The sequence below is a fragment of the Manis pentadactyla genome, chromosome 13, assembly GCF_030020395.1.
Source record: "Manis pentadactyla isolate mManPen7 chromosome 13, mManPen7.hap1, whole genome shotgun sequence".
NCBI lineage: Eukaryota > Metazoa > Chordata > Mammalia > Pholidota > Manidae > Manis > Manis pentadactyla.
In genome coordinates this window covers 63,562,042-63,577,370 of record NC_080031.1, presented here as the reverse complement: position 1 = coordinate 63,577,370, position 15,329 = coordinate 63,562,042, and the positions used below count along the sequence as shown (strand labels likewise).

General features: G+C 51.2%; 1 long non-coding RNA gene across 1 annotated transcript; it reads right to left on the bottom strand.

Moving 5' to 3' along the window:
* Positions 1–340: 340 nt before the first annotated feature.
* Positions 341–9,818, bottom strand: LOC130680364 (uncharacterized). Its single transcript, XR_008993352.1, has 4 exons — positions 8,597–9,818; positions 6,650–6,776; positions 4,418–4,602; positions 341–659 (listed from the first exon to the last, which is right to left on the bottom strand). It is a non-coding gene; the product is annotated as an uncharacterized LOC130680364 (long non-coding RNA).
* Between the last annotated feature and the right edge of the window lie 5,511 nt (positions 9,819–15,329).

Sequence of the window (15,329 nt, the reverse complement as noted above, 5' to 3'; positions counted from 1 at the left end):
GGATGCCTGGGACCACTGGGGGGCCCAGACCATGGGCAGGGTCAGGGAGTCCTGTCCTCCTGCAGCTGAGCCCTGTGGCTCCACCAGGGGACCCCCCGGGTTCACACTGGCAGGGTAGGACTAGACCCTCTTCATTCTTGGGCACATCACTCCCTGAGCTGAGCTGGGAAGGTTCATTCCAGCAGGCCTGGAATTGGCCTGAGCTGTTACTGAGATCAGAGATGTACCTGCATAGTGCCACCCCCCCATCAATGCAGGAAGCTCACTGCTTTGCAATCACGGGTTTGGAGGAGTTTCAAGGCACTTGTACTAGCACAACAGCATTATTTGTTGATAACAGCAAGATCAATGATAAACACCTTGTCTCAATGAGACCCCCACACACAAAGGTTCTACCACTAGGCCAGTAGAGCCACAGGAAATATGCCTATGTGACCAGCAGGGTGTAAGAAGACTCCATTTCCAGTTTCCTGTTTCTGAGGTGTTCCAGGCACATCTTGGAGACTCCAAGAGAGGTCCAAGAGAGGATGTACATCCAGGATGGCCTTTCACAAAGGACACCTGGAGCTCAACCCGGACTCTGAGGCAGTGCCGAGAAGCAGCCTTTGGCAGGGATACATTCTCTTTTTATAATGCTGCTGCTGTATGATATCCTTGTCCTACAAAAATAAAACAGAGATTCTTATAGGTCCTGTGAATCTTCTTTAGCAATCGAACCCTGTCTAACTGCCATGTTCATGCTCAACCTGGTGCTTCTCCTGTTTCAAGGTGTTGGTAGAGTTGACTTGCCATTCTAAATTAGATCTTAGATCCAGGCCCCAACTGCAGCCCCTTTCATAGGGCTCTCCCTCTGAATTCCACAACAGTCACTCGCTTACTTGCAGGATGGGGATAAAAAATTTGGCAATGTTTCCACATTCTAAGGAATAAAAAAAAAAGGTTTTTTGAATTAAACCTTGTGGTCGTGGAAACTAATTTAAAATCAGATTTTCTAACTGAATTGAAGGCTATGCAATTAAGAAAATGAATGACTAATGTGATGATTATAAAGCACTTTGCAGGAATGTTATGTAAATACAGGCAGAAAATAACAAAATGTGATGACGTCCACATTGCTATTGCTCCTGATTTGGGAGAGCACAGTTCTGGGTCCTTCTGCAGCAACACCCAAGCACTGGTATTCAAGAAAATACATTAACATCTTTACAGCTCTGAAGCCAGGCCCTTTGGAAGAAGTTGAGTATCCTGACCACAAGGTTTGAGATCTATGTGTAGCCTAGGGGCCTATTGCATCCCACTTGGTGGGCATTTGGGGTGACCTTGGGCAGCACAGCTGGGAGAAGTTCTGCAGTGTGTCAGGAAATGGTCCCTCACACACCCCTTTCCCCAGAAAAGTGACCTGTAGCCACATAGATATATACTGTCTACCAAGGCTCAAGAATATCTGCATATACAGCCCAGCCAGGCGGGAGCAAGGCCTCTACCACCCCATGTCCTAGGTCGGTCCATATTCGTTACAGATGTGGCCGAGGCCCACGGGGTCACAGGGCACACAACATTCAGGAACGGAGCTCCCTGTGAGCAGCAGGACAGAGCAGTGCACCAGGCAGAGCTGGTCCCAGATCCTTTATCCAGAGAAAGCTTCTCAGGGAATCTGGGGCAGTCAAGGAGGGCCTGTTGGGGCCCACACCAGCTGAGCACCTAGGAGGGCCGCTTCTGGGGAAAGGTGGGGGTGAGAGCAGAAGGCCCCGTGAGAAAGGTCCTGCCCACACGGCTTGCTTCCAAGTGCAGGTTCCCATAGCTGCAGGGGGATGCCTGACATTCCCTTTCTCTGCAGTTCCGGGCTGACATTCAACCTCCACCGTGCAAGATGGTCGCTACCTCTTCAGTGGCAGGTTCACACAGTGCACAGGAGTAGAATCAGTGCAGAAGCAAGTTCTGGGCTCCCCCATCTGATTTCCTTCTGCTCTACCATTATCTGTGCTTGAGGGTGCCTTGAAGCAAGCAGTCATTTCATAGACCAACAATGCCTGGCCAAGATCATGGAACTGCTCTCGTACAATTAAATTTTCTAGACTGTAGTCACAAGTTGTCTATAAACACAATGCCATCTTAATTAAGTTTGCTCTCCAAGGGGCAAAAAGCACCCGGACTCCAGTCAGCATGGGTAGAACCACTGGCTTGTTCACAAAGGCTCCCGCAATAACGTGGAGCCCTTTCTTAGGAAAAGTATCCACTCAGAGGGGGCCTTGGCCTTACTTTCGGAGCTTTTACAGACCCTCAGTGAGCATGATAATGAAGGACTTTGGCGAGGCTCAGAAGAGATAAGGACAGTAACAGATGCTGTGGAGTCCATGCCCGGCTACAGACTGCAGAGAGCCTCATCCCAATTGGGACGATAATTGCTTCACTGGGTCATCGCTTTGAAAACTAATGTGGTAGGGGGAGCAAAGGCAGCTGGCTGTGAATTCCAAGCAGGAGAGCTCAGAACTGCTCCTGTGCTGCAGGCAACACCTAGAGCCAGAGGGCCCCTTGCCCCAGCAGGAGGGCAGCCCAAGAGCAAGTCTTCTCTCCTGACCTGGAGTGTGGTGCTGGGAATGTCCCAGTAGGCCCTGGGCCTGGGGCTGCCCCAACACACAGCATGCTTGCTCGTCGTGGCGGCCACCGCTAGGGAGGACTCACTCCCCAGCACCTGCACCAGTCCCTGAGCGAAGCCCCTTCTCCGCTGAATCCTGTTTTGTCCTCCCACTCTGTGAAGTGGCCATTACTGTCCTCATTTGACAGATAAGGAAACTAAGGTTAAAGGGAGATGAAGTAATGTGGCCAAGCCTGAGGCCTCGACCAGCCCAAGACAGCCTGTCCTGGATGGGTCTTGGCAAGACCTGAGCTTGGGATCTTTCTGGAGCTTTGTGGTGGGCAATGCATAGATCAGGCCAGATACCCTACCCAAGCCTGAAGCCCCCCTGTCCTGTCTTGACACCCCTGCCCCACCAGGCACCCAAGCTGCTTCTAGGTTTGGTGTCATCTGGGAGACCTATGGGAACACCTTGGAGCTGTGCCAAATTCTGGGCAGTTTTGTTTGTGTGCTTGTTTGTCTGGTCAACTGATACTAATACAATGGTGATAAAGCTAGCCAACAATGTGTGTTATGTGCCAGCTGCTGTCTTATATGATCCTCCTCATCGCCCTTTGAGTTAGATACTGATATAATCCTCATCTCATGGGTGAGGAAGCTGAGGTTTCTGCAGCAAGCCGCCAAGGGGAGGGACAGCCTGGAACCCGGGGGTCCACACTTTCAATTCCTGTGCTTTCACGGTCATCATCAGAAAACCCAGTTCACAAAAAACTGCTACTTCAGGGACAAATTATTCAAATACTGAAAGGATCTTTTACTTTGGGAAAAGATTCACCTCGCGTTTGAGCGAACATCCTAACTGCCTTTAAAATGTGATCTGATTTATGGTGTTCGGGGTCCTGCTGTGACTGGGTGGGAACCTCTGTCTGCCTCTGGGTGCCCTCAGCTGCTGCCCTGCTAGCCTTCCCTGCAGGGAAGGAGGCCAACTCCACCCTGAGCCTGGGACACTGGGCCACGGCCAGCGGTGCCCAGCTCTGCCCTGGTTGGGCTTTGGCTTCTACCCTTGGAGACGGGTCCAGATTCTGCTTTGGGGCCACACTCAGGCCCAGACCTGCTTGGTGACCTTGAGTGGGCAGCGCAGCTTCTCTTGCTCTGCTGGAGGTAACCCTGACCACAGTGCCTCGCCCTTGCTGGGGTTCCTGGGCATATCTAATTAACGATGTAAAGCACTTAGAGACATAAGTGCTCAATGACCGGGACCCATAAATTACCAGGATGGAGCCCTGAGTGTTATGATACTTCACCTGTGCTTATTCTCGTAATGAATAATTATCTTCTCAGACCCACAGTCAAACTCCACATCCAAACACCTCCCACCCCAAGCCTGGGGGAGTCACTGATCCTGGCTGCTGAGCTTCTCAGAAGGTCATAGGCAACAACCACATGTGATATTTGGTCTTTGGACACTAGTCTAAAAAAATTACTCTATAAGGTATATGTGGGAAAATGGGAATGTAGTCAGCACATTAGATGGTGTTACGCTACTATTAACTTCATTCGGTATGATTATGGCTGTGAAGGGTAATTTTCTGTCAACTTGACTGGGTCACCAGGCACTCAGACATTTAGTCAAACATTATCCTGAGCATATCTGTGCAGGTTTTTGGATGAGATTAACCTTTGAATAGGTAGACTGAGTAAAGCAGACGGCCCTCTTGCATGTGGGTGGGCCTCATCTGATCAGTTGAAGGCCTGAATAGAACGGAGGCTGATCCTCTCACTGGGGAAAGGGTCCTCGTGCCTGGTTGTGTGAGCGGGGACATTGGACTGAAACATTGGCACCTCCGGGGGCTCGAGCCTGCTGGCTTCAGCCTGGGGCTCTCCTCTCAGCTCTCCTGGGTCTGCAGCTTGTCAACGGCAAATCGCGGGACTTCTCAGCCTCCATAATCAGATGAGACAATTCCTTATAATAAATCTCCTTCTTTGTAGCTGCATGCATCCTGTTGGTTCTGTTTCTCTGGAGAACACTAATTCATATAATGACATTATGATCATGTATACGCATTACCTTATTTTTTGGAGGTACATAATTGAAATAGGTATGAGTGAAATGTCATAATGTCTGTAATTTATTTTTAAGTTATTCAGGAATAAAAAACAGGTGAGGCAAATATGACAGGATGTAAACAGTTGACTCTAGCTGATCGGCATAAGGCTGCCCATTATACTGTGCTACACTATACATTTTACTATATATGCCCACTGTACACTCCCTTCTACTTTTCTGTATATATGTTTTCATAATATAAAATTTAAGAACAAAACAAACATGCATGCCATGGTGATGAGGAGATATGATATGGTGATGAGACCTGCTCTGGCCAAGGGCACGATTCTCCCTCGTAAACAAAAGGCTGAGGGAGATGAGCAGTCACTCAGAAAGCACAGCCTGGTAGGGGCTGGAAATGGGGGTGGGGGGTGGCCTCATGCCAGGTCACAGATTGGAGAGAACAGACACCCAACAAACAGACCTAAATATGAGTAAAGATTCAGCACAATAGTAGCTGATTTCTTGTTCACATAATAGCCTAAAGCAAGGGTCCCAGGCAGGTGGACAGCATTCCTGCACACCATGATTCAGGGACCCAGGATCTTTCTATCTGTGGCTCCTCTCTCTCCTTGGGCTTTGTGGTCAGCTAATGAAAGGAGAAAGACTCTGGACCTAGAAGCAATACACTTCCCTTTCACTCACATGCTATTGTCAAAAAAACTGGTCAAAAAAAGGAACTAGGCACACAGCCCTGCTTAGATGCATGGATTGGAGGCAGGGAGTGGGAGTGGGGCTGGAAAATGTCCCTGGATGGGCTTTCCAGCCACTGCTCTTTGCTATAGCCAGGGAGGGTGGGTCTTAGTGGGCAGCCAGGCAGCTCTGTCACATGTGGCCTAGGCTTAGTTGTTGATCGACTGTGACAGAGAGAGTCCCTGTAGTTGAGAGGAGGCAGTGAGTCCCCTGGAAGAGGCAGAACCAGTCAAGGGGGAGCCTCAGCTCTGAGCCTAGCTCTGTGCTCACATGTGCTGCAGGGGACCATAAAAGAGGCAGGGAGGCCCCAGCCTCTAGGAACCCTCATGGCTGCTGGAACTCTGATGCATGAAATCAGCCGGCATCAGCCCGGGGCAGGGGCTAATCAAATGCCTTCTGGGCCTGGTGCAAAGATGAGGGTGTACATTTTTTGAGGAAAGGAACCATATCTGCAGATTGAGGACTGAATCCTCGGTGCTTGTCACAGGGACTGGTATAATGCCAAACCTCACGAGATCTCCACCCATTCAAACAAACTGCCTGCAGGAGATGGGGCAGAAAAGGCTGAAGGGGTGGCCCTGAGTGTTCTGTGACCTTTCTTTGAAAGGTTATTGGAGGTAGGAAGTTAAATAAAGGCCTGGGGCAGAACCAAATCCATCAAGTGCGATGAATTGGGGCGGTTTCTGGCCAGAGGGTAGCAGAGGTGCTGGAGAGCTCTGGGAAGCTGACTGGGCTCTTTTGCTTTATGACACTCAGCATTGGTAGTTATATATTTATTTCCATGCTCACTTCTTTGGAATCTGCTCCTGCACCAGACTGAGCCCCCTGAGGGCAGAGGCCGACTCATCCTAGGCACCACTATGTCCTCAGGGCCCTGGGCAGACCCAGGCCTGTGCTAGGTGCTCAATGAATGAATGCATGAGTGAATGAATGTCAGGCCAGCTGGTGGGGCAGCAAGCCACTGTCTGCACCATGAGGCTGCCCAGGGGAGGGAGGTATCCCCCCACAAGTGTGGAGCTCGACTTGATTTCCAGTCTGAACTTCCTTTGTTTACTCACTGACTGAACATTTACTGTGTACCATCAAGGGGCCTCAGAGGCCTGTGAGTTTTCCTTCTCTATAAAAGCAAACTCTTTTTTGTCTTAAATGACCTAATTTACCTCACAATGGACCCCATCCTGGTGCCCATACTGTCTCCTACCTCCCTGCACCCCTGGAAGCATAGCCTGCTATGGGTAACCCTCCATGTCTCCAGAGAAAATACAGGGACTTACCTGGTAGTGACTAGGGAACGAGGGGAAGCCAAGGAATCTGGGGTTCCTCTGGGGACCAGCGCTGCCATAAGGAATCCCTCAGGGCATGTCTGACCCAGCTGTGAGCCACTGGTCTGCTCTCTCATCTCTAGAAAGCAAATGTGGGAACATGATGTGTTTAGGAATCATTTTTTTAGTTTAATTAGAAAACATATAGTCAAACATTCATGATACTTGCAAGGGGGTCACTTATAAACAAACTTATTTAATCAAAATATGGCTGTGCCCTCTCTGTGTTGGGGGTAGGACTGTGTTGTCCCCCACATCCCTCTGGGCTGGTCAGTGAGGAAAACACCCTGCAACTACGTTCAGCCAGGCTGGCCTCTGGACCAGGCCCTGCAGCCGGCTTTGCCATTGGGCCAGGGACTCACAAGCCTCTCTCCTCTCTGACAATGGACTTTCTTTGGTGTCCACTTATCCTCCTATTGATTATGCTATAAACCCACACAGCACTCTGCTCCCAGGCCAGAGGGAGAAACCTCCATTGATTAGATTGGAAGAAGGTTTGTTGTAAAAAAGCAAAATGCCTAAAACATCAAAATGAGGTAAGCTTTTTGAGGGTCCATAAATCACGCAGGATAATACCTCAAATGAACAGGGCTTCTTAAACACCCGGAAAATATGACACCATAAACCAGTTCTGACAAGAAAATCACAGCCCCTCTCTCTCTGTAGCTGCCATTTGAAAAGCACCATCAATAATGGTTATTGCTATTTGGTAAGCAAAAGAGGGAAGTTGTGTCAGTCTTCTTTAGAAAGTTCCCTCAAAGTCACTTTGTCCAAATGACAGTGTGGCGTTTTTTCATGCAGTAAATACATCCCAATTATGAGCATGTCATGTTAGCTTTTACAGTTCACTAATCCCAAACTTCTTTGTATGGCATTGCCGACCAGCAGCTTTCCTTAATAGGGATTCACGGTTCTGCTGGGCTGCTGGTGGAGATCGGAGGGTCAGAGCAGTGGTGCTGGAGGGCCCAGTTCAGCCCAAGGGCATTTCCCCCTGCCCTTCCGGGGTCTGAAGGCCTGGGCTCTGCGTGTCCCAGGGACAGGGCTTGGCAGCTCCTATGGACTACTCTGGACTCCCCTCATTCCCATAGCCCTGGCCACAGATCCCACTTAGGTGCCCTGGCCTGGATCATTTCTGAGGACCCACCCAAGGGGCTAGGACCCATGCAGGGTGCAGAAACACTCAGCAAAGCTGACACCAGGCACACCTCGACGGGATTAGCTTGGGCTCTTTTCGCAGAGAAACACCGAGCCCGCAAGGACCCATCTCTTTCCTGGGTCAGACCAGGCAGCCGCCAGGGTGGGTTTGCCACAAGCCTGCCTTCCCGACCCTTTGCAGCTCAGCACCAGGCCCTGCAACCGATACCCCTCACCACATCTGTCAGGCGTTCTGGGCCTCTCGGCACCAGGCCTTCTCGCAGGTGCTTTCTGGCTCTCCAGCTCCCACTGGCTTTGCAGTTTAACCCACGAGCCTGAGCAATACGGGCTGCTCCCCAGCCATTTTCAGATGTAGCAGGAGAACGTACAGCTCTAGACCAGCACAGGGGTGTCATCTCAGTGTTGCCCCTGGGCCCAAGGCCTTCTGGGTTACCTCTCCAGTTCTGTGACCCTGGGTACACGGACCAGGGAACAGGCGAGGTAGTCCAGTACGAGGTGCCCTTCTGCACCACGGAGGGCTGTCGGGCTAGGGCGGCAGCCCCCAGAGCAGACTACCCCACACCTGGGCAGGGGCTGTGTCAGCCATTCTGCAGAGCATGGCAACCACCACAGAGCCACGGCCACAGAAGCAGCCATCAGCAACACGGGGCAGAGCTGGGCCCAGGCCATGGGGGATCCGAGCAGTGACTCCAGTTATACTGGAAGCGTGAGGCGATCCAACACCTCCCTGGTTCCCCAGGTTACCTGCTGCAATGACTTTCCAGCTTCACCTCCCAGCAGGGCACTGGGCCCCAGCGGGCAGGGCCCTGACTCGGCCACCCCCACCGGCTCCAGGGCTTCTTAGGCGTTTCCTGCCACTTCTAGGCATTGAGGAGGCTCACTCAGGGCCAGGAGCATTGGGCATCTCTGGTCTTCATGGCAGAAAAGTGACTTTTTGCCGTGCAATTTTCCTGAAAAGGACACAGAACAAGAGTCCCCTTCTGGGCCAGTAGAAAAGGAACCGGAGAGCTTGGGGCTGCAACACGTGGGGCAGCTCCCCCACTTCACACCCTCTTCTTCCCTCCCAGGGCCACCTCACGTGTCTCCCTGGCTCTCCTGGGGAGGACACCGTCTTGGCCTCTCTCCTCTGTCCCCTAGGGCATGGGCGCCCCAGTCCTCGGGGTGGGGAGGCAGTCAGCCACGCTCTTCAGCCTCAGGCGCAGGCAGCATGGGGTCTGTGTCAGGAGGGACACTTGGCCCAGGAATGCATCTTGCCTGTCCTCAAATGCAGTTTTTCTGCCTCCTATAATATTACCTCAAGGCTTGGGGCCGGTTCTGCCTTGTTCAGGCCTCGGGGCTGAGGTAGGGCTCATGTTTTGGGCAGTACCCCATCCTCCCAGCCCCAGACAGAGGGAGCAGCTGCTGTGTGAGACCGGGTCTGGACCATGATCATTTGTGACTTGTAGTAATATTTACAACAATAATATTTTTCATGGGTAATGTTTTTTTTTTGTCACTGCAAGAAATGAAATGCAAATGAACAACTGTAAAGATTATGACATAATGAAATAGGGCATAAATGATGAAGAACTAATGAATTAAGTGGCTTCTAGGCCTGGGGGGACAATGTCCTTCAAAAACAAAGACATAGAGATTAATAGTATGGGGAGGGGGTCTCAGGGGCCCAGGTCTGGATGGGCCCCTCCCAGGGCCACGCGCTCTCTGTTCACACAGACGCTTTTGTCAAAACAGAAAACAAAAATGAACAGGAGCCCTTCTTGACTCCATCTCCCTCCAGCCCCTCAGGTGCCTTCATCCAAGCTCTTAAAGCTTCCCAGTTCTCTTGACTCTCTCATCCCGACTGTTCCTGGGTTCAGCAGCTCATCCTCCTAACGTCATTCCCCAGCGCTCCCGGGAGGCTCAGCCCCTCCAGTCCACCTGTCGCAGTCCTTGGCATGGTAATTACAGGTACAGCCTGCAATTCCCCCTCTCTAAAAAATTTAAATAAAGAAAGAAAATAATAAAAATAAACATTCTAAATTAATAAACATTTAAGATACGAATTAATAATAATATCATAAATAAAATAAAACAAAATAAAATAAGCAAGTAATAAGCCAGCAAATAAAGAAAAAATCCTTGCCAGTGATTCTCCATTGCCTTCCCCTCAGTTCCCCTTTGTTCAGCCTCAGACAAAGGTGACTGCTTTGTAAGATGTCCCTGTGGAAAGAAGACACCATGCCACATGGATAGGTGCTCCCCTTGGGGCAGGGAGGAGCCTCAGAATGGCGGCGCAAGAGTGTGCCCCTCATGGGTGCTGTCAGAGTGTGCAGGCATTATCACTTTGGCCAGAACTTTCGTTTGCAAATGACAGAAATCCAGCGCAAATGGACAAACAAACCTGGGAAACTAAGTCCCAGGGGTTTCAGGCATGGTTGGATCCAGAGCATAAATTATGTCACCCAGGCTCTGTCTCCCTCTGTGTCTCAGGGGTTTTGTTTCTGTTCTGGCTGTGCCACCAACAGCCAGCCTCACCCCCCAGCTCAGCACCATGAAGCAGAAGAGAATTTGCTTCTTATTCTTTATGAGTCTAATAACAGCCCTGAATATACTCCAAGTAGACTGGCTTGGATCACGTGCCTGAAGAAGGCACTGTGGCCAGAGGAATGAGAAGCACTCTATGGTCCTCCTCCTTAAAATGCGTGTCCTTGCTGAGCCCTTTTCCCCTTTCCCATGGCTTACCATCGCCAGCTCGGAACACAAGCTTTGGGCCTCTTCTTCCACCAACCACCACCCACTTGTGATATTGTCCCGTCTCCCTCTGCTGACCTTCCCAACTTTACATCGCAGCCCAGATTCACCCTGAGCTCCAGGCTCACTTGCCTGCCTCACTTGGCTTTCTGACGGACCTCCCAAACCTCACGTTTCTAAGATGAGAATCCTGTCTTTTTGCTGCAAGCCTATTCCACCATCTGTCCACCTCTCAGTTAGTGGAAATTAGTCCTTCCATTTGCTTAAGTCAAAAGCAACCGAACCCCTCATTCTACAGCGAGATGGTCAGCAACTATCTTTAAGTCCAACCCCTTCCACTGCTTCCTCCGTGGTCCAGGCCACCCACTGCCCTTTCGCCATCTCTCTCCTGGACGACACCAAAGCCTTCTGACAGGCCTCCCTGCGTCCGCCCCTGCCTCCCGCTGTCTGTTCTCAGCACAGAGGGCCCTGCACACGAGAGTGAGGCATCATTGCTTCTCAGCTCAGACACCCCAGCAGCTTCTGGCCTCCCCGGGAGTCCCCTTGCTGTCCCTCCTCCAAACCCTCTCCCCCTTTCCTGTGGTTGCAACCCCCTGGCTGCTCTTCAGACCCACCCTCCCGCTCCTGCTGCAGGGGCTGGTGCCTCTAGGGCCTGCTGTCCAGGTGCTCTCACCAGACCACTGCAAGTCTTTTTCTCACCTCCTTCACTCAAATGTCACCTTTTTGGCCTGTCACCCCATTTCAATTCCCAGTCCACAGACGTCCATCTGCCTGCTCACCTTTATATTTATGCCAACCACTCCTCATCTTCTAGCACAGTCATTGTTGTTCTTTCCCCGCAGGAGCAGGGCTAGTTGCCTGTCTGTTCGCTGCTCTATCCCAGCACCTAAGTAGTATTTGCCACATAGTAGAAGCTCAACAGGCATTTGCTGACTTGGGCCTAAAGCAGTCCTGGGGGTGGGGAGGCCCTTCTGAATCCTACAGACTGAGAGTGAAGGGTGAGGTTTCCCAGGGCAGGGCCTGCTCTGAGCCTCATGGCAGAGTGGGTCCCCGTCCTCAGGGTGGGCGTCCACATCCCCACCCTCAGGGTCCCCTCCGCAGCCTGGCCTTCCTTGCAATTCCCTGACCCAATGCACTGTGCAAAGTTTGGAATTTGGAGCTGCAAGACCAGGCCTGTGTGCCCTGGGGCAGGTAAACCTTCTCCTTCTGCAAGCAGCAGTTCTCACTGTTAGTTCAGCTCAGGCTGCTGTACCAGAATATCACGGCCTGTGGGGCTTAGGCAAGACCCTTCTCACAGTGCTGGGGCTAGAGGTCTGAGCTCAGGGCACCAGCATGGCTGGGTTGTAGTGAGGGCTCTCTTCCTGGCCTAGAGATGGCCTCCTGTGCACTGTGTCCTCACATGTGAGGTGGAGAGAAAGCTCTGATCTCTTCCTCTTCTTGTAAGGGCACTGATCTTAGCATGGGGGCCCCACCTTCTGACCTCATCTAAACCCAATCACTCCCAAAGACCCCCTCCTAACACCATCACATTGAGAGGTGGAGCTTCAACATACAAATATGGAGAGACCCCATCACTAGCCCATCACACCCTTCCCGAAAACACCAAATGGAGGTGAAGGTACTTTGTGATGTTCCATGCCCCAGTGGACAGCGAAAGAGACGCCCTCACTGTTTCTCTTTGCTAGCTCTCACCTGGGCCCTGGCACCTCCCTCAGCGAGCTCTTCAGAGCTCTTCTCTAGCCCTGGTGTCCTGTTTACAGTCATTGGGCCCCAAACTCCCCACTGGCCCTTCCCAGCCCAGCAGACTAGCCCCACCCTCCAGCCAAGCACTGCACTGTGCAGCCTGCAGCCCTCAACACAACCTGCATCCCACACAGCCCAGGCCCAGGTCTGGACGTGTGCTTGGAGATGGAGCGATGGTGTTTCAATGTAGAGGCAGATGCTCCTGTGGCCCAGGGAGGCCCACTCAGGCCATAAATCCCAGCCGATGGCCTCCCCCTCTCTCAGAGGCCAGAGAAGTCTTGCTCAGGGATCCAGGGGCTGCGTGGGTGGGTGACAGGCTGGGCACAGGCCCCCCAGTGCCTCCTCACCAGGCAGCCTGAGCAGATGAGTCCTTAAAAACATGGATTCCATTTTCATACAAATGTCTGTGGTTGTGGCAAATACACGATAGGGAGACAGAAATGTTACATGAAAGCCAAGTCAGTTCTGCAGAAGATGTCTCCTTGTGTTTGGGGGCTTCTGAGAGCCATGTTAGCCACCTGTCAGAAATGGTTCTGGAACCAGATGGAGCTCTTTGGAGAAGCATCATACAAGTTGGAGATGAATCTGCATGGAGACAAATAATGTGATCAGGCCCAGGGAGCTGCGGGTTGGGGCAGGCAGTGCTGTTCAGGAGAAGCAATAACAACTGTAGACAGCACCTCTCAGCTCTAGGAGGGCGGCTGCCCCCCAGAAGTCATTCTTGCCCTGTCCCCATGCTCCCCGCTGCCCCCAAGGCACCCACCCTCCCAGGGGGCCCAGCCACCCTTCCCAAGAGGAGCCCAAGAGGATTTGTTACCAGATGGGGGGTGCTAGTCCTGAGGTTTCTGCCTCCCGCCCTCCTCTCCTCTGTGTTCACCTGAAAAGAGTGAATGACAGCTGTTCCTATAAGGAAGAAAACAAAGAATTGAGGGCACCCAAATTGTCTACTGCAGGATATCTATTTATTACTAGAAACAAAGGGAGGGAGAGAAGGAGGCTTCTAAGGTCCAAAGCCACAGGGAAACACCTGCTCACAGCAGTTAAATGGGCCCCCTTACCACAGGGCTTCACAGAGGTCCTGATCTATGCATGTTTGACATATTCCCTTTTACCCACTACAAGAGGGACCAGAGTTTGCAGATTTTTCACAAAGCTTCTTGAGGGCCTATAGTTTTTAGGATGTATTTTGGAAAACACTGGATGAGCCAGCTGTTTTCTTTTTAAATGTCAAAATTAATAAGTACTATTTTGGCACTCCTCACAGATCCAGGCTACCAGGCAGGGACTCCAAGCAGGAGAACCAGGTTCCTTCACCAGCCCTACCCCAAACTTGATCATTGTAAGCCTGTCATTTCAGCCTATGGAGCCTCAGTTTCCCCATTGGGGACATGGTGATCATAACACCTGCTCGACCCTCCTTATGCTGGTGAAGTTGCTTTGAAGAAGTTTAAGGCACTGAGAGTATACAGTATTGATTATTGTTTTATTTTGAAGAAAAGCATTTGTGCCCTCCTGTCCCCTTCCACATGGAGCTGAGCTCACAGTCAGTATGTGTCTCTGTAAAGCAACAATCATTTTCTAATTCATTAGTTCAATAAATATTTTCTGAGCACCCTCTATGTGCCAGGCATATTCTAGGCACTGGGGGCACAGCAGTGAGCCAAAGAGAACAGTCTCCTGCCCTCCAGGAGCTTACAGTTCAGAGTGGACACACACAATGAAAAAACCATGCAAGTAAATAAATGGTGTATCAAGGCCAATATGTTCTGAACTCTAAAGAAGATGGAGGGTTTTCCTTTTTTTTAATATAAAGTTTACATATTATATTATATTAGTTCAGGTGTACCACAGAGTGGTTTCATAATTACATACATTACAAAACGCTCACCATGATAAGTGTAGTAACATCTGTCACCTTACAAAGTTATTATGATATTATTGGCTGTATTCCCCATGCTGTACTTTTCACCCCTGTGACTTATTTATTTTATACCTGGAAGTTTGTACCTCTTGAAGGCGGCTTGAAAGAATTTCGAACAATGGCAAATGGCAAAATAAAGAAGGATAAAAACATGTACGCTGAGCCACATCATTCGGGCTAGTGGCTGACTTGGGGGAGGCGTAAGTTCTGTCCTCACACCCCTGCTCTAACTCCCTCTCCAGTCTGAGCTGGCTGAGGCTTTGAGGATGGTGTCTGTGAATCCCCGCGGACCCAGCCCAGGCTTCCTCTGCAGCAGTACAAGGCACAAACCACCGGGGCTTCCCCGCCTGGCCAGCTGCTCCTGGTCCCTACGTGCCCTTTGAGAGTGGGAGAGGAGGGAGAGGAAGGAAGGGCCGTGAGGGCTGATGGTGGCTCCCCCATTCAACGATGACTCTGACTAATTTGACTTTCTGGGTAAGAGAGAAAAAAAGTGCAGGGTTGAGGGCACTAGACAGGAACATAGAGTCCCTTGTACTGATAAACAGACTTAAAATTCTAGTCAGAAATGTCTAAGATGATCTAAAGAAAATTATTTTATATTCTCAGGTTTGGGCATACGGAAATCCAACCTCAGTCTTTATCCCAGAACATACGCAAACTCCTCTGCCAGACCAGGCCTCAGACATCAGGTGAGTGTGGCCAGGCCCAAGTAGGGCACAGCGTCTGCAGAGAAAGGGAGACCCCGGGGAGAGAGCATCAAGACTGCCCAGGGTGTGAGCCAAGGGGCCCAGCTCTGAGGGTGTCTTCTTCTGCCTGGACTCATGGGTAGGAAACCCTGCCCCAGAATCACCTCCTTCCACCCTCATGGACACCTCTCCAGCCTCCGGGAACGGGAGTGCCTCAGCGGGTGCAGCGCCTGAGTCAGCCCCTGGCTTAGTGTCCTAGGGCTACCGTAACACGATGCCACACACTGGGGGGCTCACTGCAGCAGATGTTCATTCTCTCACAGTCTGGGGGCCAGACATCCAAAACCAAGGCCTCGGCAGGGCCGCACGCCTGCTGAAGTCCCCGGGGGAGCCCTTC